This window comes from Rhipicephalus sanguineus, chromosome 1 (assembly GCF_013339695.2).
Source record: "Rhipicephalus sanguineus isolate Rsan-2018 chromosome 1, BIME_Rsan_1.4, whole genome shotgun sequence".
In the NCBI taxonomy this organism is placed as follows: domain Eukaryota; kingdom Metazoa; phylum Arthropoda; class Arachnida; order Ixodida; family Ixodidae; genus Rhipicephalus; species Rhipicephalus sanguineus.
The window spans coordinates 129,297,365-129,321,807 of NC_051176.1; the positions used below are offsets into that span (position 1 = coordinate 129,297,365).

The 24,443-nt window shown below is 42.5% G+C and overlaps 1 long non-coding RNA gene across 1 annotated transcript; it reads right to left on the reverse strand.

The window, feature by feature from the left end:
* Positions 1-2,155: 2,155 nt before the first annotated feature.
* Positions 2,156-24,443, reverse strand: LOC119386705 (uncharacterized). The gene is made up of 3 exons (XR_005182348.1): positions 24,330-24,443; positions 23,286-23,402; positions 2,156-2,173 (listed from the first exon to the last, which is right to left on the reverse strand). It is a non-coding gene; the product is annotated as an uncharacterized LOC119386705 (long non-coding RNA).

The following is a 24,443-nucleotide window of genomic DNA, read 5'->3' on the forward strand; positions in this document are numbered from 1 at the left end:
ACTTTCCAACTGCCATCCAATGATGATGTGCCAGAAGCTGCCAGCCGAGTACGAGGGCCAAATAATGAAATTTTATCACTTTGGCAACGCGCTTCAGAGAGAGCACGAACATGGTCTGTCAGAGATAGGCAATGCTGACCAGACCCTGTCTGGTTCGATGCCCCTGAAGATCACACAGTGGAAGCCAAAAGGGCAAAAAGAGTCTTCGTGCGCATGACTAGCACCAAACAGCAAAGGTGCCCAGTGATGCTTTGCATCACCGCTGACAGAAAGAAGCTTCCACCTTACAATGTCTTTTACAGAAAGATGCTGCCAAGAGAGAAGTTCCCTCAGGGTATCATAGTCCGGGTGCAAGAAAAGGATGGATGCCTGATGAATTGGTCATAGACTGGCTAAACTGTAGCAGAACCAACTAGGTGGCCTGCCACGCCACAAAGCCCTTGTGCTTGACAGGCTCAGTGCTGCAACTGCTCGCCATTTGCGTAAATCAGCCATTCAAGACGAAGTTTTGGCCGTGCTACTCCTAGTGGGCGGCAGCTGGCAACCACGAAACACTCACAGGGCGACTGAAGCAAGCATTTCTACAGTAGGCTAAGTGTGTGTTTGGACCCTGAACACATGGTATTCATGGTCAGTGGACGCCATCGTAATGAGCTTTAGAGTCATGGGACTATCAAACACCATGGATGGCACAGAGAATGAGCAGCTTTGGGAGCATGTCAATGAAATAAGATCGCAGACAGTGGTGAGAGTGCCGATGAGCTGAGCTCGTCTGATGTGACAGAGCACTGCATGAGCATCCCATGACAGCGTTTGAACAGCAAGACGAACACCAGAGGGAAGCACAACACTTTCACGCATTCTAGGTGCAGCTGCGACGACTCTACGGGGACATTTCACTTTTGCGTTATAAATGATTCCCATTTTTCTTTCTTGCTTTTGTCAATAAGCTGCACAACGAACGTTTTCAACCTAGAGATACTGCATAGATTCCTTAATAGGAGCTCCTCTATAGTAACTAAAGTTTAGGCTGTTGGTTCGATAGATTATGAAACATATGCAATTGTGTTTAGTACTGAGGCACTTGTGCCTAATGAAATGAGTGAAGCAAACATGCTCAGCGTCGTGCAGAAACAATGTGGTCTCCACAGAAAGGCCCTAGAGCATGTGCAGTGTGGATATGATATGCAATTAGAGGTGCAGTGATAAACACAGATCATTGAATTGGAATGCAGAATCAGCCGAAGTGCAGATCGCAGCAGAACAAGTTTCACCAAAAGTTTAGGTTGCAAAGCCGAACACCTTATGCAGCAGCCATCTAGATGAGTTTTTTAACGCACTAAATATTATGTTCTCATCGACTTATAGCAGTAAAGTAAGGTCCACAGACCACTTGCTGATGGATGTTGAAAGAAACGGCTTCCTTTCCTTGGCCCAAAATTCTGGCAACAACTGATGCTTAGCCTCTCCAAATGAATGCACTAGCAGGCAAACTTGCAGCTGCACCAAACTAAGAATGGTGGATTCCCCACTGTTGCCAATGCACAAAGCATTATGGATATCCCCTATTAAAATACAAACAGGGCTAACAAAAACACATTATCTCGTTTTTATTTTCAACAGCATGTTTAATGCAGCCCGATTTCACATTGCACACTAAGTGTGGGGCCCAAAATTTTTTTTGCAATCGCATAATTTCTCATGCAAAATTGTGCTTTCGATTTATCACTAGCGGAAGCTGTCCCAATTAATTTCTTGTGATGTTTCATTTGTTCATGCCTGTACCTCCGTGCAATGACAGATGGAATGGCTCTGTCATTGTAAGCATGAACTTTTAGGAAAAAATACAATTTTAAACGTATCGTAAATTGAACATCTGAAAAGTGAAGAGAACTTTTGGTGATCTGTCAATATTTCCCCAGTTCTTGAAACAAGAGTTTTCGTATTATTAAGCATCCATGCAAGGCAGTTGCGTTACCTCAGAATTAAGCTTACGTGAGGCCCTAATCAGCAGAATGTTCACAGTCGTTGAGCTAGTGTTACATGTTGACAGCATGCACATTTTACTTTTTCAGCACTAACCTGATGTGCTGGTGTCATGTGATTCAACAGAATGGAGGCATGCCTTTCTCGGTTGGATCAGCGCCTTCGAAGCTTTATAGGGGGCTGGTCACTGCATTAGTCAGAAGTGTTCGGAAGGAAATGAGGAAGTATGATCAGGAAGACAAAGTGCGACAATGGCAAAATGATTCTTTGGTGCTTAAATTTTTGTAGCATTGACATAATTTTTAAATTAATTGCCTGTCGCATATAGCCCAGATCTTTTCACTCGTATCGATATTACTTAAGGAGATGGACATTGCTTGTAGTAAGTGCAATCAAACTGGATAATTGACTAATTAACTAAATGAAAAATGTTCGATAATCCACCTTTCAATTTCTTTAGTACACATGTTGTAATACAAAAGCGATGCCAGTGATTTCACAAAGGTCATCTACTTGGAACGAAGGTGGAAACTAGAACCAGTCTTGCAATATGAGCACTGTCAAAGTTGTGGTAATAATGCTCTCTGGTTTACCAAAACGTATACCTTTGTGCATTGAAGATCAAATGCTACGGGAACATCAATGCATTCATAAACTTCAGGAATGGTCATCTTGAAAGTGTTGCCTTCATGACAATTCATTTTACCTTAACCTGTCCTTGTAAGTCGACAGCTGCAATTCATAAATTGTATTATGTGCGCTAAAGTAATAAGTTCACAAATAGAGCATTTTTTTATTTCTTGCATACATAATGCCCACATGTGAGAGTAAACTGATGCAAAATGTATAAGTGTGCTACATGCCGTGGGCAACTTTTACAAGTTTCTTCAACAATGCAAAACACCTTACATTACATTGACAAGTTCCACTGACAATCAGTATTGTCAACAAAATAGAACAGGTTCTAGCTGGCATCAATGACAGTCTGTTTACGCTTCTATAGGGTGTCCTTTTTTTTATATACAACACAGTTTCTTTTAATAAAAATACCATGAAAGTAAAGTGTTGACGAGTTCAATACAGTAATTATATTTACATCTTCCTCAAAGAAAAACAACCCAGTTCCTTTTAACACATATATCTCAAGCAAAGAATAAAAGATTATAGATTCGTATTAGTACAATGCATTATCCTATAAGTGTTCATCACTGTGTTGGCCTAATCACATGTAAGAGACAGTTGTCTTAGCTTTGCACTAAAACTTCGGTGTTTTCGGCAATATTTACCTGAAAGTAAAAATAACCAACTTCCTTTTAACACGCATATCTTTACCAAAATTATAATACTATAGATTTGCATTAGTCTAATGTATGTGGGTATCGCTCTTCGCTCTGGCTTCAGCGAAGACGATGCGCAGCTCGGGCGCACGCACTCACGGCGGAACGGCGGCTGGCAGTCGAGCCCGGGACTCCGGGCAGTAAAGGTGCATTTTCTTGCTCTGCCTCTGTGTACTCTCTGAGGGCTTCAGCCGACCCTTGGCCCCGAGCTTACATGTATTATTCTGCAAGTCTTAGACACTGTGCTGGCCTTGTCCTATTGTAATGAACAATTGTCTTACTTTTGGAGAAAAGTTTGAGTGCCTTTGCTGACGAGTTCAATACAGTAATTATATTATATTTTCATAAAAACAAAAATAAACAAGTCTCTTTTAACACACCTCTAGCATAGGTTATAATACTACAGATTTGTATTCATCTAATGTTTTACTCTTCAGGGTGTCCCAACTATCGAGCCTCACGAGTTTTAAAAGGAACGTGCTCATGCTCCTGGTGGCCCAGATGCCTGCAGCCGCCGCCGCTTCGCTTAGCCTTCCAATAAAGTGGCGAGACAACAGCACGGCCACATTGGCCGGCGTCACATCGTCTCACGTCTCCCCTCTTTCGCTACATTTGGTGACCCGGACGTGAAACAGAAAAACAGCCTAACGCAAAGAAAACCTGGTACATATTGTTCATGTAGTTGTGACACCGGGTATTGTCAACAATATATAACAGGTTGTAGCTGGCATCAAAGATAGTTAGGCTTCGTATGCTTACACAGAATTTTTTTTTTTAGACCGCACAGATTTTTAAAATAAAAATGCTGTGACAGCGAACAGAAATACCTTGCCACAGGTGAAGTTTCCTTGAAAAGGCAACTTAACACTTGTTAATGAACTTCTTCATAATGAACATGAGGGCAGTACATGTGGGAAGGTTGTAGGAGGCCACTATTTATGGCATACTAGAAATAAAGAATATATACTGCACGTAATTTGAGACATTATAATGGCCGAATTTCAATGGCGATACTGTCACCACGCCTTCCGTTCATGTTCATGCCTCACTTGACCAACAGCAGTGGCCAGTATGGTAGCAAGAAGCAGCTGATGACGTTGCTAGGAAAATGACTATGTAAATAGAATATTTTACACAAAACCAAACAAAACAAACAGCTTTGCTAGTCCTCCATCTTGACATTGTGGAAGGGGTGTCAATTTTTTTTTACAGCGCTTGCACCTAGCGACATTATGTTTCTCAAGGAGTACACCGGAATTCGCCCCCAGCCAACTGTAAGTTGAGCGCTTGCTTAAATGTTGTGAAACTCAAAAAATAAAACCAATAAAAAAGGGGGTAATGGTTTAAGTTGAGGTGTATAGGATATACAGGGTGCTTCTTTTGTTGTTTTTTTTTAGACAACACAGATTTTTTATTAAAAATACTATGATAGCGAGACATCTGTTGTCTTCACACACAAACTCTACGTCGAGGCAGAAATAACTTGCCACAGGTAACATTACCTTGCATAGACAATTTAACAGAAACTTGTTAATGAATGTTTTCATAACGAACATGCGGGCAGTAATAGGAAGGTTGTAGGATGTCACTATTTATGGCATACCAATTTTTTAGAAATAAAAAAAAATATTGCACATAATTTGAGACATTCTTTAGTCTAAATTCAATGGGGATATTAAAACCAAGCATGCTGGGCATGCAGAAAAAGCTGTTGCTCCTTTACGCGAGACCAATGACCCATGATGAGAAAGTGACGAAATTTTTATGAAGGTGCGTTGCAGCACAATCTGCATGATCAGGAAAAACGGGCTGATTACATAGATGTACTGTTTATTCTTTGCACGTGAAGTGTGGTGCTTATTCGTTTCTTTCTGAAACTGAAAAAAAAGATCGGTTTTGCCATAAGGGCGAAGCAATGAATGCGATAGTAACAAATTGGAATGTTGTATGAAGAAAGGCTAGTAGCTCACTCCTTTAGGAAACACGGCTACTGCAGCGAGCGAAGTGGCCTTAATGCTGTCTATGGCTTCAACACAAACTTTGCGATAAGAGCAGAACATCTACAGAGCTATGAGTTATCTGCTGATCCCCATGAGAATACACTCGTGACCACGGGTAAGCACGCCCTGTAAGTCAAAGTACGCATTTCCTTCTGGAGGCACACAGCCCCTCCTCTGGCTCCTGTCTCCATGCACCTTTTGTGCCATGAAAGACAGGCGCAGCGTTTTCCTCTCTGCTTGAGCAGCGATCGACGGCGGCCCTTACACGCTTTATATGGCACATAGAACATAAGACGTGCAGGGCGATGTTATTGATTCGGGATTCGGGCTGCCAGCAGACACGACAAAAGCTCTCCGAGAGTGCCCATTTAATTGCTATCGCAATAATAGGCACAAAGCACCCACTCTTTTCCCTGTCGCACTGTCTACAAGAGGCACAGTGACTAGCGCCGCACCCCCCCCCCCCCGCCCCGAGTCTTATACGCTGTACAGTGAAAGAGGTGGAAATTTCTGTTTTCTTGCACACAGAGTGAAAAAAAAGAACAGATAAACACCAAACATCATACACAAAGGTAAGCAGACTCCCGCTGGTGCAAGTATGACAGCTTTCCGCTTTCCACAACATGATACCGATGACACAATAGAATGGCCTCCTTTTCTGTGCTCTCGGTGTGCTCGGTTTTGATATCGCTAATGACACTGGTGTTAATATCGCCAAGATGACAGGGTGCCTCACTGTCAGCATTATTTTTTTATGATTTTGTTTTAAAAGAAAATGCCCTGCATAGCCTTTCAACCTGTGCAACCGTCAAATTTTACCATGAAGTCATGTAGCTGCCTCAAAGCATATTGCAGCAGTATGCTTAACGCTCATGGCAGTCAAAAGGGAAACTTTTTAATTTATAATGCACACATATGCTGAAATTTAAGAGACAAAGGTTTCAGAAGGAAGGGGACTTGGAAAAACGAACACCAGTGAGTAAACAAGGAGTGCCTCTACTGTAGTCTAAAGGTTTTTTATCTCTTGTGTCCTGTTGATATCGTATGTTGACAAATTTGATATTTTACATCATGGTTTGTGCTATGTGCTGAAGCAAGAAGACAGTATGCATTTCTGATATGAACCAATGCTACAGCACCTCAGTTAGCAATCCCCTTATGGTCCATTGTAACAAATCTCCACTTTAGATGAACTAGCTAATTATCAATGAGTAATATATGTCGATCATTAGATATATGAAACTTGAAGAGGACTGTGAAATATGTTAATATATTAATAATTCTGAACATAAAATATTCTAAACGCAAAGTAAACCTGCTGGAAGCTAATCTGAAAACTGCACATGCATTGAAAAGACACAGAATGTTTATTTATTTGGGTGTACAAAATGCACAACAGTCAGATTTTTCAGACACGCAATCTTGCAAGTTACCCCCACCAGATTGGTACAAGATACTTAAAAAATGTACTTCATGTAAGTTACTGGGTATTGCACAAAGAAGTATTTGAGTAAAAATACATGGCAAAAGTATTTCACTGCTGCCAAGATACGCCCAAGATACGCTTTCTTCAAAAATTCAAAAAGTGCAACGAAATGGTCTTCTGCCAACAAGCTATTTTGGTCTTTTTTGTGAACTGCAGACAAGCTTTTTTGTGAACTGCTCATCCAAGAGCTTCCTCGTTTTTTCTTTTTTGAAAACATATGGCCTTAAGCGGTAAAAAAGTGCTCCACAGATGTGCTACGAGGGATGACTAGATTATACAGCAGAAAAAGGTCGTGATAAAATGCAGGGCGTGGGTGGTTTAGGCGCCCCCCCCCCCTCGCCCCGTAAATGGTACCTACGGGGCCATAACAGGGCCACTACAGGGCAGTGTTACAAGACATGAGCCTTGCACCACTGCTGTGTCGGTTCCACAGTGTGGAAATAGCAAACGGTGGTTTTGTAACATCTAACGCGTAGGCTGAGGTCACCAGAAACAGAAGGCAGCCCCACATAAGACAGCAGACAACCAGCCTCAACACTACCAACAGCAGTTTGGACATCAGCATCCAGAGAGAGACAGAACAGGAAAACTCATGCAGCAGATGCAAAACAAAGCACAAAGCCAGACAGCATCCTGCCGACTACACCGATGCATGTGGCAAGTTAGAACATTTCGTGTGAGTTTGCAGACAATTGGTCAGCTGGCAGCTTGCAAAAAGATCACGTGCTATGTGACACCAACAGGTAGAAAAAAAAGTGTTCCACACTCGCCGCCATGGCTGCGATTGGCGTTGACTAACACTCCTAGGTTTAAATCCACATACATACCCCACAAAGTGGACGGGAGGATGACTGCCGCCGTAGCTCAGTGGTAGAGCATCGGACGCGTTATTCGAAGGTCGCAGGTTCGGTCCCTGCCGGCGGCAAGTTATCTTTTCGTCCACTTTACTTTCTTCACATTTATATTCTAAATACTACAGGTAACACCCCCTATACTTTCCTTGGCGTTATTGTCTCTTAGTTCTGATTAATTCTGCAGACAAAGGTAATGTGAAAATCTAAGTGGTGTTCACATGCTTGAAGCCAACTAGGATGTCTCCACTGATTTACTTTTGGGCAGCCCAACAGTCAACACTGCTAAACGGGTCCTGAACCACTTTTCTAAGTAATCAAATAACCTCAGTATCAGAGTTTAATGCCCCACGAATAGATTACCGCAAAAATTTCTCAAATCCGTCAAGAACAAGCAGAGTTACAGGGATTTGTCGCACATTTTAAGCGCTTCCTCTCTTCTCTCGTCTCCACGAGTGCACTGGAAGCTACACACGGAGGGGTGGCACAGGGTAAAGAAGTTACATCAGGGTGCGTCATGACCTTGAGCTTGTGTGATGAAACATGATCGTTTTTTTTTGTAATTCCTGCGTGCGCTAGTGTGGCTGCTGTGCAACATTAGCAGACTAAGGAGCATGGCGCTGGCATGTGGCGGCACCTTATGGCAAGAAGCGCATCTGATCCAAATGCCACTCTTCATATTGGCTATTGGCCAATATCATGCTATCTGTTGTTTGATGTCAAACAGCAGGCACCGGCAGCTCCAAAGAGAGTAAGCACAGGCCTCTGAATAAAAAGAGGGCACCTGATAAAATGGCAACTTCACACTGCACTTCTAAACCCTCCTTGCCATGCACAGCTGCAAGATTTCGCTGAACTGTTCATAGAAATGTGTTTTCCGCAGAATGTGTTTTTTTACCAAATCCAAGGTGTGGTTCATGACCCCTTTAAAGGCAGACCAGGCTGGCAGGAGATAGTCGCCACAAACAGGCACAGTGTGGAATTTAAACTTGACACCGAATCAGATGTTAACATTGTGTCTGAACATCTGAGTTGGATGCATCACCCTCCGCTCAGTCACACTCAAGCGAGGGTTGCAGCCTACCTGGGAAAGCAACTGAGCATAGAAAGTGAGTCTGAACTCACTGCAGTGTAAACGACACCCAGGTGAAAGCGTAAAAAACGTCTTGTAAAAGGGGATATTAAGCTGATACTTGGGGCAGCAGCAAGCACAGCGCCCGACCTTCTGAAAAAAAAACAGACATATTGAGGCAATTGAAGTTACTCATTCTTTCCCCCAGTTTGAAGAAGCCCTTAAAGAACTTCCTGATGTGCTTTAAGAGAATCTGAAAGGCTCCTAAATGAATATGGCATACATCTCAAGCCAAATGCACAAGCTCAGCAGTCTTTGTAGAATACCAAGTGCACTAGAAGGTGCAGCAATGACTGAATTGACACGAATGGAAGAGAATGGTATAATTAAGCGTGCGATAGGGCCAAGTGAGTGGGTCTATCCCATTGTCCTTATTGAGAAGAAATGGCACTGTGCGAATCTACCTCGAACCAAGAAAGCGAAGTGCAGCAGAAGCAATCGAAAGAATTTTTCAGCATCAAGCCATTATGATGCCTTACATTGATGATAAACTAATTGCATCCAAAACACCCAATGAACGTGCTGCCCATCTGTAAAAAGTACTTCAAGAGCGCTTAACAACAACTAGAAGCTGCACTTGGAAAATCACAAGCTAGGACTGTCATCCGTGACATACCTTGGTCACCACACAGCTAAACATGAAGACACTATCCATCTGTGAAAAGTACTTCAAAAGCCATTAACAACCTGAACCTGAAAGATCAGTGATACATCATTGGTCATCACAAAGTCAAACCAAAAAGGTGTTGCCCCAGAAACCAACATGGTACAGGCAATTAATGCCATTCCAGAACCAACAAACAAAGCAGAGCTCCTGCGCTCCCTTGGAAATATGGCAACATTTCTAATGGAAAATGATGTGGAACTTCTCGAAGAATCAACCGTCGCATGTGCTTTTGAAATATGATGCACCATGGCACTGGACTCTTATATGTCAGATGCATTCAGTAAAGTAAAGCAGAGCCTCACAAGTGCATGAGCATTTCATTGGCTTGACCAAACTCAGCCTGTTGTCATATAGACAGATGCAAGCTCCTATGGCATCGGCAGTGTCCTCTTCCAGAATGGCCGTGCAGTGGTTGCATCTACAGCCCTCACAGAGGCACAAAAGCACCATGCATAGACTGAAAAGGAACTTTCAGCTGTTGTGTTTGCATGCGAACAGTACAGTTACTATATGTATACTATTGCCTGTAGTGTGACAAGAGAAATGGATAACAGGCAACTCATAGGTTTACGTCAAGGAGTTCCACAAGATCTCACTGAGGCTTTCAGAATCTCTTACTACAAGTGCACCACTCGGATCTCAAGTTAATCTATACAACACTAGAAAAGCAGCTCAAGGTGATGTACTCTCATGCTCATCAACATACAGAAACAATCAAGACAGCCAGGCATGTAGGCAAGCCCCCCCCCCCCCCGAAATTCGTCCAGCCTTCTATATTTCCGGGCAACATTTTTTTTCTTTTTCCCATGGAAAGACTTCTTTTGAAGAATTAGGCCTTGCCCCCCCCCCCCCCGAAAAAAAGTCCTGGCTACGTGCCTGAAGACAGCTGATGATGAATATGGTATTTTTGCATGCATTTCTTATTTGAGCATCTATACCAAAGCTCGCTGAACTGCAAGTTAGCACAATGGCTGAAGTAGTCCTTTAACGACTAGCTACCTACATTCAGAATAGATAGTCCAACAAGACCTCCAAGGTTCATCCTCAGTCAATCCTTTCTATGCAATTATAAGTGAACTGTACAATGCAGAAAGCCTTATCTGCTTTGGTGACCGGCTGATAATCCGATAAAGACGGCAGGATGTGCTTTCAAGGCTACATGTGGCGTAGTTTCGTGCAAAAATGATTGCATGCCAGATTGTCTGCCAGCCTATACTCAATTGAAAGATTGAGGAAATCGTGACCTGTGAGGCTTGCCATCGTTACCAACAAGCCAAACAAAGTCTTTGCTCAACTGGGAACTTCCAACTCGTCCAAAGGAGAAAGTAGCCATGAACTTCTTTCATCACAGTGGCATAACCTATTTGCTAATTGTAAATTATTATTCAAAGTTTGTGAAGGTCGAGAAAATGGCAACAATGGCATCTGCCCTCATTTAAGTGCTCAGAGAAGCGCATGCATGCTTTGGCATACCGAGAGGAGTGGTCAATGACCAATGTCCTCCATTCTGTTCATGTGAATTCGAAAATTAAACAAAAAATGACATCATTCAATATCCATCATCACCACTTTTCCCAGGATCGAATGAACAGGCAGAGACAGTACGAACTATAAAATTAATGACGACCAAGTCCACAACCGATGAGCTATAGAGCTACCCCAGTGAATGGCCTCCCATCTCCAGCAGAGATCTTAATGGGAAGAAGAATAAGAATGCAGATTCCAGCCCGTCAAAAGACTCTACTGCTGCATTATGCAAACAAACGTTTCCAAGAGAAACACATATGCAGGCAGCAGGTACAGCATGACTATGCTGGACAGAACATTAGGGTTCTCCCACCATCGCATCAGGGCCAGCCAGTTTGGTGCTGGTGTGGGACATCCCTGAGTGAAGCAGTGGTCCCTTAAGGAGGCCCACAGCCACGGAAGTACATAGTGATGGCCCAGGATGGCCAATCCTATGAGCGTAGCAACCGATTATTTGCTTATATGAGGAACAACACTAAATAACTTTATTATCTGTAAAGAACACTAGCGACAGCAGAGAACTACAGCACTGAAGACCTGCAAAAGGTCAAGTCAAGCAAACAAGTGGACTAGTGAGGAAATTTCGAAATGCAGCCTAATCAGTGTGGTGCAGTGTTTACCTGCCCGAAGGAAATACTGTCTCGGCTAATTTTATCATTCACCAGACAGCAATGACACTCTGATAGCACTGCTTTTTGAAATGCAACAGACCATTCCAGACAGTGTATTCCAGAGCGGGGATTTCAACTTGCCAGGTTTTGATTGGACTGTCAGAAGTGCACCAAATAGGTTGCCAGTCTACACTTTGGTAAATTCTTGAGTGTTTCTGATTTTTCCCAGTATGTAAAAGATCCTACAAGACATAATGTCATCCTGGATTTAATCTTATGTAATAGCCCAAATATTGTTTGCACAGTATGTGTGATCCCTGGCATAAATGACCACAGCACCATTGTGACAGACTTAAACCTATCGGGTGCCCGAGTAGCGCAGGCGATTCCATGAAAAATATTCATGAATGAGCATGGCGAATATAACTATATTTCTGCAGAGTTAGTTAGAATTGCACTGGTTAGAATTGCAGCTGGCAGAAAGCCATTGTTCTTTGGTGCTATGGTACACTTTTCGTGATAAGTCACTGGGCACAGTTGAGCATTTCGTACCAGGAAAAAGAGGAGAACCAAACAAAAACCTTCGCTTAATGATGACGTTTGTAGGTTGGCTCAAAAAGTGAGACGTTCGTACAAAAACCTATGCAATAACAGCACTCTTCCGAATGAGCAAGAACTACGAAATGCTAACATGACTCAAATCCAGTAAAAAATAGGAAGGATTCGTTTTTTTGGCCAGTTCAATGATAGGAAAAACCCAAAAGAGTTCTGGAAATACATAACACAGAGCAGGAAAGACGATATGAGCACTCCTGCTTTGGCTATGCAGGATAAATTTGTAAACACTGATCAAGAGAAGGCTGAGGCTTTTAACAAATATTTGAAGTCAGTTTTTACCCAAAGTGCACCCGGCAGGGTATCGGCACTTCCCAGTTACCAAGCCTTCAATGATGTATGTTCAAACTGACGTTAATGGTGTTGACCACTTGTTACAACGGACACATCGAAGGCAGTTGGTCCCGATGGGTTATGGACAGTTCTAAAAAATGTCAATATTGTCGCACACTACTTGAACTTTATGTATAAAACCCCACTTAATACTGGAGTGATGAAAACTCGCAGAAAATTAAAGGCCCATCTCTTTAATAGAAATTTGCTGCAAGCTATTTGAGCACATCATTTACATTGAAATGGTCCAACATCTTGATTCAATGAGCTTCCCCACACCAACTCAGCATGGATTTAGAAATGGACGCTTATGTATTATGTAGCTAGTCGAATTTCAGCATTACATTTCAATCTTTATGCAGTAATTCCCAAGTAGATGCAGTGTTTCTTGATTTCCCTAAGGTTTTGAACACCGCACCACACAGCCTATTAGAATTTGCAATGCTTTCTGTAAACCTTGTAAGAAGCTTTGAAGCACGACCCACCAGGTGGGTTTAAAGGGCCCCTAAACAACTCTGAGTTCAAAGGTGAGAGTGGTTTCTTTCTTGCCTTCACTAACCTTCCTACAGATGCTATCTCCTCCTTGTCACTTATTTCTTCATAAAACATGTGGACAATGTCAGCACGAAGTGTTGAGCCTATCAGGATTTCACGGACTGCGCAAACAGAGAGCATGTAATCTCGCACAGTCGAAAATGTAAGTTGAAAGTGTACAAAACGAAGTGAAATTAGTTGATCGTACACAATAGTCATGCAATACAAGGCTGAACAGGCATGTGACTGCATGGCAAAGCAGGGTAGGACACAATTCAAAACTGATATCCCTCGCATATGGAAGTATCTAGAGCTTATTTCCTCATGACTTCACGTGAAGCAGACTGCTAGTCTCAAATTGTGCCTAAAAGACTGGAAACACCAGGGGAGAATAACACACTCGTTCTTTGTATTTTCAGAGGTCGTCAAGGGGAGCACCAAAGTTATTAGAGGCCCTTTAAAGTTAAACAGTTGCCAAAGAAGCGTAGTTCTTAATGGTTCAAAATCATCTACAGTAATTATGACGTCTGGTGTCATATTTACTGCAGTACCACAAGAAAGCATATTAGGACCGCTGTTCCTAATTTATATTAATAGCATTGTTGAAGAAGTTATCTCTGTCATCAAATTATTTTCAGATGACTGCGTAGTTTTTAGGGTAATCAAATCTCAGAGAGATGCCAAAACTTTACAGACTGACTTGTGCACAACATCGCTATGATGTCAAAAATAGTAAATGAGCGTAAACGTCGGGAAATGCTGCATACCATTCATCAATTAGGGACAAGTTATGCCATTAAAGGGACTGTCTACTGCTCGGAAAAAAATTTCTGATTGTGGTGAAAATGAGAAGATCATTCGTCACATTGGCGGCAACGAGCATGCTTTTGCCCCATAAAAAAACGAATTATATTTTTAACTTGAGGCTGAAAATCGTGAAAGAATGACCGCTAGTGTCAACCAGCAGTGATGTGGTCAATCTACTGGTAGGACAAGAAATCCTCGCAGGTAGACTCATTTTGCTTAAAAAAAACATGTATAACTTGAAATTGTATTTTACACACTTAAGGCAGCTTTAAGTTGCGTCAAAGTAATTTCTTGCTTTTTTTTTTCTCACGCATCCAAAAAAGTGCCCGGTGGTGCTGCTTGCGGCGCCGTCTTCGATTTCGTCTGCTTCAACTCATGCGTTATGCCATGCGGCCCTCCGCGCTGGTCGTACTGTGCCGCTGTATTGTCGTTATGATGTCTCACATGTGCTGCGCTGTGAAGGCGTGCATTTATCGTCTCTTATTGATGAATCAACTTGGCTTGGATTGCGGCAGCAGTGCTAAAATAAACGCATAGACTGCGATTACAGCAAAACAAGTGTTCTGTAATCGTATAATAAGGCTTCATTTAACCGCTAGTGCGCTGAAAACGACTGTTACATTCATTACATTAGTGTTCAGCAAAAATAAAGTAATTCTACAGAAATCTCATGTGCTTTCGGTTTTAATTTTTACCGGCACTACAATCGTCATCGCGTCCACCAACAAGTGTTGTGGGCATGTTTCATGCCAATGGAAGAATACCGAACGCAGATAGAAAAATTCTGCTTTAAAAATTTCTACTCACTTTCCAGAGAAACCGCTCCAAGGTTGGACACTTCAGACGCTACGCTTTCTATTGCGGTACAAAACAGATAAGCGATGAAAGACTGTAGACAGTCCCTTTAACAATTCAATAATTCACAACTCTGACTACGTATCCCGGCATCTACTTTTTTTACAGCTTTAGGTGGAATAAACACATGAAAGATAATAATAATATCTGGGGTTAAACGTCCCAAAACCACGATATGATTATGAGACGCCTTAGTGGAGGGCTCCAGAAATTTTGACCACCTGGGGTTCTTTAACGTGCACCTAAATCTAAGTACACGGGCCTCAGACATTTTCGCCTCCATCGAAATTGCAGCCGCGGCGGCGGAAACATATGAAATATAGTGACAAGGGCGAGTAAGATGTATTTCATACTGAGGAATGTTAAGCAGCATTCACAAACCGTGAAACAAACACTTTGCTTTCTGTATGTAAGATCCATTCTAGATTATGCTTGTGTAATTTGGGATCCTTATCAATGGTAAGATATTGACAGACTGTAAAAAGTGCAAAATCAAGCAGCTATATTTGCAAGTAACGACTATAACTGATTTTCAAGTATTTCCGCAATAAAAAGGACATCTGGATGGGAGCCATTAACAGTAAGATGGCAGAAACTCCTGCTTAAATTTCTTCATAGTATTTGTTGAAATAATAATGGCATTAATCCCCACGAATACCCCTCCAAACCAACGTTTGCAATGCCTTGAGACGATGTAGACAAAGTTTAAATAAAATAATACTCCACATATGGGCAATTGCATAGACCCTGCTGACAGTGGGCTTACACCAAAAATCCCACTATCGCTACAACAAGTCTTGCCTGCTGCATGGAATAGCACGTCGCAGCATTTTATAATACGGTGTGGTCGGTCAGCTAGAGTTTTCTAAAGATTTCGAGACTGATACACTGTATTGGTATTCAGTTATGTCCGAGTGTTTATGGCTTGTTTATGAGCATACTAGATGATCATTGGCGCCCTCTATGTCTTCTTACAGTTGAACAAATAGGCCTAACCATGACACACACTCAGCAGCAAAATATGGCTGCCACCTAAAGAGCTGCTTGTCGTGTCCCTTTCTTGCACGGTGTTTCCCATCGTCTCAAGAAGGTTGGTGCTAGATGGATATTGATGATTTTTCGGCTAAGAATAAGGTGGGTAGAGTATGCACCGCTGTTGAAAGGAAGGTGGACGGGACTGTGCAGAAATGGCATGAATGTATGGTGAAGAACAGGGACAGCCCTTCAGTTTGTGGCAAGGGCAGTGATGCTACCGAGGACTTCTGATTTGGAGCAATTTTTGGAGCAGCAAAATATCTGTTTTGGAGCACTTTGGAGCAGCAAAATTTTCATCTTGGAGCACTTTGGAGCAGATAATTTTGCATCTGGGAGCACTTTGGAGCAGCGAATTTTACATCCTAGAGTGCAATACAGAAGCATATTGCATTAACATTCAAGCACCTGAGTATTATTATGGGGCTCTTATGAAGGCTAGAAATATTTCGATTCATTGCAAATCTCATGGAAAAAATCATCTCAGGAGCATAGGCGTGTGCACAGGGGGGCAGGCCCCCCCCCCTAATCACCTAAGAGGGTGATTAGGGGGGGGCCTTAACCGCGCTCCCCTTAACCCTCCCCTTGTGATTTCTTTGCGCGAAATAGCCACATCCGTGGCCTCTGAAAGAACCTAAGAGGGGGGGGGGGCGCAAAATCTGTCCCGTACATTGACCCTTGCGATAGCAATTATATGGACACTCTCGGCGGATTTTTGCCGTCGCCGTTGCTGTAATTTTCCGTATAAAGTCGAAATTAATAACATCACCATGCGCATTCTAGCCGCAGGTAAAAGCTCGCGAGCGCTGGCGACGAACGCGGCTGAAGCGGAGATTAAACTAGCCGGCCGTCTGTCTCCGCCGCACGGACAGCGCATGAGATAACATCTTCCCGCGTGCGGGCCTGCCGTCGATTGCTCATCAAACAAAGAGGAAACGCCCCACCCGTCTTTCGTAAGGAGTATGAAGGGACGCCAGCGGAGCGGAAGGGGGGAGGGGGAATCGTTCAAAGGGCACAGTCGCTTGCGCGCGCACTATCTCGAGTCATCAAGAGACGGCTCGTAAACTTGCTGTGCCTTCAACGCTTACTTCGCGTTTAGAGAACTCAGAGCAAGAAAACGCTTCGGTTCCTGGAGGGGCCATATTCGCTTAAACCAGCGTTTTGTTGAGTTACGCGAAATCGGATCCAAAAGAGTTAGCTGCTAGTCTTACTTCGTTTCACAATACAATTTTTTGGTATCACATTCATTGCTTCGCTCTTAAGCGAAACTGAGTTTTTTTAACCGTTAGCTATTGACCCCCGAGAGCGAGGGGCGGACGTGTAACATGGCGTAGCCGCTTCACTGTGGGCCGTCAGCGACGGGCCCGCTACTGACAGCTGCGCATTTGCGGCTGCTCCGACCAGGAGATATGATTTTACTAATGAGATGACATTTTTAAAAAAGCAAGCAAAAAATTCGAAGTGGAACCCTAGCACGTGAGCTCGAAAGGGCAGGGTCTTTTAGGGGGTATTTAGCGCAGAGTGATTACAAACTCGGACGTGCTGGCGGAAGGAATTACGAAAAAGCTGTTCTGGATGAAGATCCATGGATAAAGTATATCTGAGGAAAAGTGTCAACGCGTTTCCACCGTTCGCGTACTCTTCCATAAACGCGAAGCAAGGAAAATTCGATATTGTCCCATATATCTACTGCGAGCGATCCCAGATTCCATTCCGCGATGTCCGGAAACAGAAGTGACAGACATTTTAGCGGCACTCATGTAGTTATTACTGAACATTGCTTTCCTTACGTGCCGTGCGACGCTTGAAACGAGCTATCAGCAGCGTTTCTGGTATAGTTTCTGGAACAGACGACGTCCGCCGATGAATCGCCGTCGCACTTTCTCGCTACCGATAGGCCTAGACGTCACGAGCCTCTGCGGAGAGCGCGTTTTGCTGTCGAGCCGACTTGCAGAACAGAAGCTGCGTCGGCACCGTGCATGGCATCGTGGCTTACTCGGAACGCACGCGCGAGCGCTATTTATTCAGCGGAATAATTCTTGGTCCATGATTGCGACTTTATTGGCAGCCCCAAGATCGAGCTGCACATGTTCTGACGCGCCGGCGGTGCGATTGCCGGTGATAGACGCCCCCAAACCCGAGACTTTGGCGCAGTTTTGCGCAAATTTCATCGATATTATCAGGATGGCGCAGTAAATGCAATTTGGCGCACTTTGGCGCAGGAGTGGAATCACTGCAAGGGATTTGTGTATCAAGTGACTTTTACGTGCGGTAAATGCTATATAGGACACAGGCTGCTGTCTGAATGCGCGCCTGCAAGATCACAGTCTATCTTTGAAAGGTCAGCCTTTGTCAAATTTGACCCTGCACTGCCGTGAGTGGAGGCGTACTCCTCTCCTGTCTGATGACAAAGTGCTCGCACGTCATAGGGACCAGACGGCGCGTGAGCTCATCGAAGCTTTCTTAATTTTGAAAGCTGGAGATAACTGTGTGGCAAAGCCTTCCCTTGCTTTAAATAAGGCAGAGATAAGGTACCTGGATGCGCACATCTGAGGTTTTTCGGTTATGTTCGTGGTGAACAGGCGATTTTGCGCTTCCTATATATTTTCGTTTTTTCTAATAAAAGTTCAGTTGTTAGTATGCATTTGTGCTGTAGCCTTCTTCGTCTCATCCTATGTTTTTTCGCGCTATTTTCATTCATCATGGATTACCAACTCACCCAACAGCCTATTCTTCTAAGTAACCTTGCAGTTGAAATTTCATCACAAATGCATTATTTAAATGAATTTGTGATTGTTCATGTTCAATGCACTTCATCACAAATGTAGCTTGAAATGACTACAGTGCATGACAAGAGCAAAAATGCACGGACACTATATTATTTTACGTACTTCTTGACATTTGACGGGCTTGGAAATTATCTCCGGCAGATAATGCAGCACCAAAAAGTGCAGTTGCTGGAAATGTTTGCTTATAGATCAGCCCAAAGCACAATGGGATACCTGTGTCAGACCAACTGCACAGCCTGATATGCCACCATAGACAAATTATTTTGAGAATTCAAAAGTTGCAAGGACTACACCTGTATACACTATGTAATGCCAGTATTGAAATATGTTCAGTACTTAGAAATTTAAAATAATTAACAACCATTACTGCATGTCAGTATACACGAACTAAATTTTACTGCAAATGAGTGTAGTGTGCCACAGAAAATGTTGAAGAAAACGTAAAAATTGCTGCAGCTTATTTCTACACACAGACTTCAAAAACAGACAGCCTTTGAGATGGTATGTGAGCATGCTAAAAATTTATTTCACAGAAATGTTGCTAGCTTTGCAACTGACTAAGAGCTTAAAGGGACTGTCTACCGTCCTTCATCGTTTTTCTCTTTTGTAGCACAATAGAAAGCGTGCCGTCTGAAGTGTCCAACCTTACAGCGGTTTTTCTAGAAAGTGAGTAGAAATTTTTAAAACAATTTTTCGATCTGCGTTCGGTCATCTTCCATTGGCGTTAAACGTGCCCACAACACTGGTTGGTGGACGCGATGAGGATTGTAGTGCCGCTAAAAATTAAAACCGAAAGCACATGTGACTTCTGTAGGATTACTTTAGTTTCGCTGAACACTACTGTAATGAATGTAACAATCGTTTTCAGCGGGCTAGCGGTTAAATGAAGCCTTATTATACGATTACAGAACACTCGTTTTGTTGCAATCGCAATATATGCGTTTATTTTAGCACTGCTGCCGCAATCCAAGCCAAGTCGATTCATCAAATAGAGACAATAAATGCGCATCTTCACAGCGGAGTACATGTGAGGCATCCTAACAACAATACAGCAGTGCAGTCAACCAGCGCGAAGCGCCGCATGGCATATAGCGCACGAGTTGAAGCAGACGAAATCAAAGACAGCGTCGCAAGCAGCGCCACCGGGCGCCTTTTCGGATGCGTGAAAAAAAAAAATTACTCTCTGACGCAACTGAAAGGTGCCTCAAGTGCGTAAAATACAATTTCAAGTTATATGTTTGTTTTTAAGCAAAATCAGTCTACCTGCGAGGATTTCTTGTACTACCAGTAGATTGAACCACATCGCCGTTGGGTGACACTAGCGGTCATTCTTTCACGATTTTCAACATCAAATTAAAAATATAATTCCTTTTTCATGGGGCAAAAGCTTGCTCGTTGCTGCCGATGTGATGAACGATCTTCTCATTTTCACCATAATCAGAAAAAATTTTCCGAGCGGTAGACAGTCCCTCTAAATGTACATTAAAATATTAGCAAATGCTTTTCACTTGGAAAACATGCAGAATGAGGCCATCAGAAGTAAAAATTCTTGTGCTTGTGCTATGTCAGGATGGGAAACACCACAGCAACTGGTAGATATCACAGGTTCTCAAGATCCTGCACCAGTACAAACAGGCGTCACATGCATAAACTTAGTATGCTATGTAGTTTAGTATGCAATATAGTATGACCACGAGAAGCAATAGACACACTGCAGCTAATGTTTCTTTAGAAAGATATTGCCTTATCCAAAGGGTAAATTCGTAGCGCATCTGCTGAACGGTAATTGGAAATACATGGTTTATTACACAAGTCCGTCCAAATATTAATTTGTCGAAAATAAACACACCACATCTAATTGACAGCTGCTAAGCTCCATTGTCGTGCCACTCTTGTTCAACAACTTTTCCTCACTTGAAGCCTCCATCCTCTGCTGAACATTTATGTTGTTTAGATTACATACTACTAATAACTAAGATTTCTTAGGTGAATTTTAGAACACCTTGAAAGTATGTTCCTGCACTGTAGTACACCTTGTGTATTTTGCTGTTACCAGAATGCCGAAGAAAGCTGCCCCAAGCATTTTGTTCAGCAATCTGGAAAAGAAGAGATTAGTGGGGTTTTGTGGCGCAAGGGCCATGGCGGAAAGGAGGAGACTTCTAGTGCGCACGCGTGAGTGTGTGTGGGTGTGTATGTGTGTGTACGTACGTTTTTTAAGTGGCATTTAAAATTATAGAGGTAAATACAAACTCGCTGTACTTTTTAGGAAAATGGGAGGTCAAAGAAGGGATCTTCTGAAAATGAATCCTAGAGACTCCGTTATGTGTCCTGAATTCCATTGAAAATATAATGTTTAGCTTATACACTGGAAGTCGAAACACACTACACATGAGCCTTAGCATACCTGAAAATGTTGTTTTACTGCTTTCACCTTATGCAAAAATGAAGGATACAAATAAGAATTGAAATGAACTAAAATGGACTTCATTTAGCGCTGTTAAATGTCAAAAGGTGAAGGTTGTTGAGGATGGCAGAGACGTAAGATTACATGAAAATAGTGGGCACAAATATGCGTCTTATTTGGCTGTTTTCACTTCCAGACTCTTTCAGCTGCCTGGAGGTTAAATATGCCAATACAATTAGGGAGTACATCACGAAAACCACGTACATCACTAAAAACAGTTAAACAAAAACCATGGTACACAAAATTGTGAACACCTACAAATTTTTAAATTGCATATTCTCCTTGGAGTACTAAAAATGAGCAGGAATAGCATAGCTTGTTTTCATCCTGTTAATTTCTAGCACTACTACAAGAAAGTTTTAGAAGCCAAGTTCAACTTACAGTAGACTCTCGGTAAACGGAATTGCTGCTTAAATGGAACGACTGCCTCTACTAAAATTGGTTTCACACTTAAATTCTGCACCCCTGTTCATCTCTCAGTAAACGGAACTCCTGTTAAATGGAACACATTTTCTTGGTCCCTTCATGTTCTGCTTCACGAGAGTCTACTTATATTGTGCCCCAAAGCTTCTGAACTACATACAGAAGCTTAATGTGTAGTATTTATAACTCGGTCCTTTGCACACATTGCACAGCTCTTATGAAGTTAAAGAAATTTTCAAACATGCGCTGTAAACAATACAAACTGTGGTTTATAACATGTGGTTGAGCATTTGATAAACCCTACAGTTATTTTTTCAAGTGAGTTTGAGGTGTATGCAACTGTTTACTTAGCCGTTTCTTCATGTGTACAAAACCCCTACAGATCTGCCAATGAGCGATGGCCATTGTCACAGGACATCACAAAGGACACTTAGTGTAGGAATGTAGGAAGCTGCTTGCTTCCTACTTTCCAACACTGTTTGGTCATTATTGTTGTTAGTATCAGCCTATGCAACTATGTGTAAAACCTCCTTGCAACAGTTACAAATTGTGCGCACGGTTTTCTAGGCATTTATTACATTTGGGATGTATTTCACCTGAGTCTGGCACTTTCTCAATCACTATTGCCCACAGTCCTTTGCACTTTGCAAGCCATATAGGGTGTGTATGTGTCTACCTTATTATACTTTCCCGAGGACCTGGGAGACTATAAACACTGACGAAATAGTGCGCTGTGTGATTTCCTCGGAGCCATCAAGCAGCGTGAGCAGTGGTATATTGACTATGAACATTATGAACCACCGCTTGCATTTCACTAAGCCAGCCCTGTTCATAGTCACCAGACGCTACTCTGTGAACTATAAGAAAAAATTCCCAAGGGTATGCACACTGTGTACGTAACGATAAAGAAGGGGCATGAATGATCACGAAGCTGGCGTTTCTGATGCACACTGGCTTAAATCAAACCTATGCACATAGAGGCAGGCGATTGTGCTGCTGGAAAATCTTTGCCATGCATTATTGTTTATATACTGAAAGTAGAGCTGGCCAAACAGCACCTTGCAATTGTTAAAATCGTGGGCACAGTATCAGGCTGCATCTTTCCTGCTCGCGACCTCCCACAGTGGCTATGGGGAAATCACACGAGAGGTATATGCTCAATTTGCAGTACTCATCAATAAAATGTGCCGAGGAGTCTAGAATATTCTGTGTGAGAATAGCTTGCATAAGACGAAAGGCAGCAGTGCACTTTTCCCAAAGCCCCTTGTCGCCAGAAGACTACTATCGCATCTTGCGTGCCTCTAATACCACACAGCACAACAGCTCTTCTAAATTGCACCGTATTGCACCGTATTACGAAATAAAGCAACTTACATCTCTAAATTTAGAAACTATACACTTGCGCCAATATGGCTAGCAATGGTACAACATGGTATGATTGCCCGACACCGTCCTAATGATGTTATATGTACTCTGGCTATCACATTCAGCATTAACGTGGTATATTCACAATGTGATGAATTTAATAATTACTTGAAGTATAATTGTGTACTTGCCTTATAGCTACATGCCTTTTACGAGTAAAGGTGAAGACACACTTTCATCCAAGACTACTTGTTTTGATTTCAGATGTTAAATACAGCTGCCTTGCTATGGCAGCTCCTTTGGAAAATGGGTCATGTTAGTCTAAAAACTCGAGACATAATTTCCTTATCATAAATGTAATTATTTTCTAGATTTAAGCAGCCAATTTTTGTCAAAACAAGGACTGGGTGAATACCGATGTAATGTACTTTATAGGATGAGGTCTTTTATAATTCAATGTGTGCCACTTACTTTCTAGCTGCAGACTGTGCTCTCAAGCTGCAGTTTTTCAACCACGCTGCCATAGCTTGTAAATTTGTCATTACGGCGTGGTTGCATTTGTGAAAGCTGAATTGGTTGTACTAGCTTCTGAAACATACACAGAGTCCATCAGACAATGTAAAGTAGCACTTTCAATAACGATATGCAGAAACACACAATTTCGCTAATTAAGTTATACAGTCTGAAGTTCTGAATAGAACTCATTTATTTATAGTCAACAAGCAATGTGGTTACCGTATTTACTCTATAAGGCGCCATCGTGTATAATCTGCAGCCGTCGCTTAAGGATACGCGATTCTTACTCGTCAGCTGCCGGGCTGAAGTAGAACAAAAAAAGAAAAGACTAAAAGCTGTAGTGAAGTAGTCATGACTACTTCACTACAGCTTTTAGTCTTTTCTTTTTTAACCCACGCACAGCTTGTTAACGGACGTATTCGCAGAACGCAGGCATTGCACACACTATAATAACACATGTACGTACACTAGCTCGGACGACTTAAATTGATCAATTCACTGTCGCTTTACGAATGTTGGCGTGTCCAGTGGCCCAAAAATAAAACTCCTAACTTACCTAAAAATAACAAAATGTGGCAACGGTTCAGGTCGGCGAACTGTACATTTCAACGAGATGGCTGTATTCACACAAGTCAGGCTCGCTACCGTAACCAATTAAAAATTGCCAACGAAGCCAGCAGTCCTAAATCGGCACAGATATTGACAGCGCGAAAAATAAACGGACAAGCGATCGAGGGGACACAGAAAAGCGCTGTGCCGGCTGTGCTTCGTTTATTTTTCGCGCTGTCAGCGCCTTGTGCAATGGAGTACCAACTAGCCCAAACTTTCACGTTAACATGTATGTCAACATGAAACGAATTACTTAGCCGATTACCCCCGGAAACCTAGCGACAAAAAGGAAACTTTGGCTCAGTAGCATTGCTGCGCGTGTTAACTATATCACAAAGTTTTCGATTAAGAGCAAAATTTTCAACCACGAAACGACAACAAATCACTTACGAAAGCTGAAGTGTACTCCATCCTGCGTTACAGCAAAATCTGTCAGCACGCACAAGAAAACTACGTCCACGATACGCGCGCGAAACCTGCAGGCAAGGACGCACGCTGAAGCCC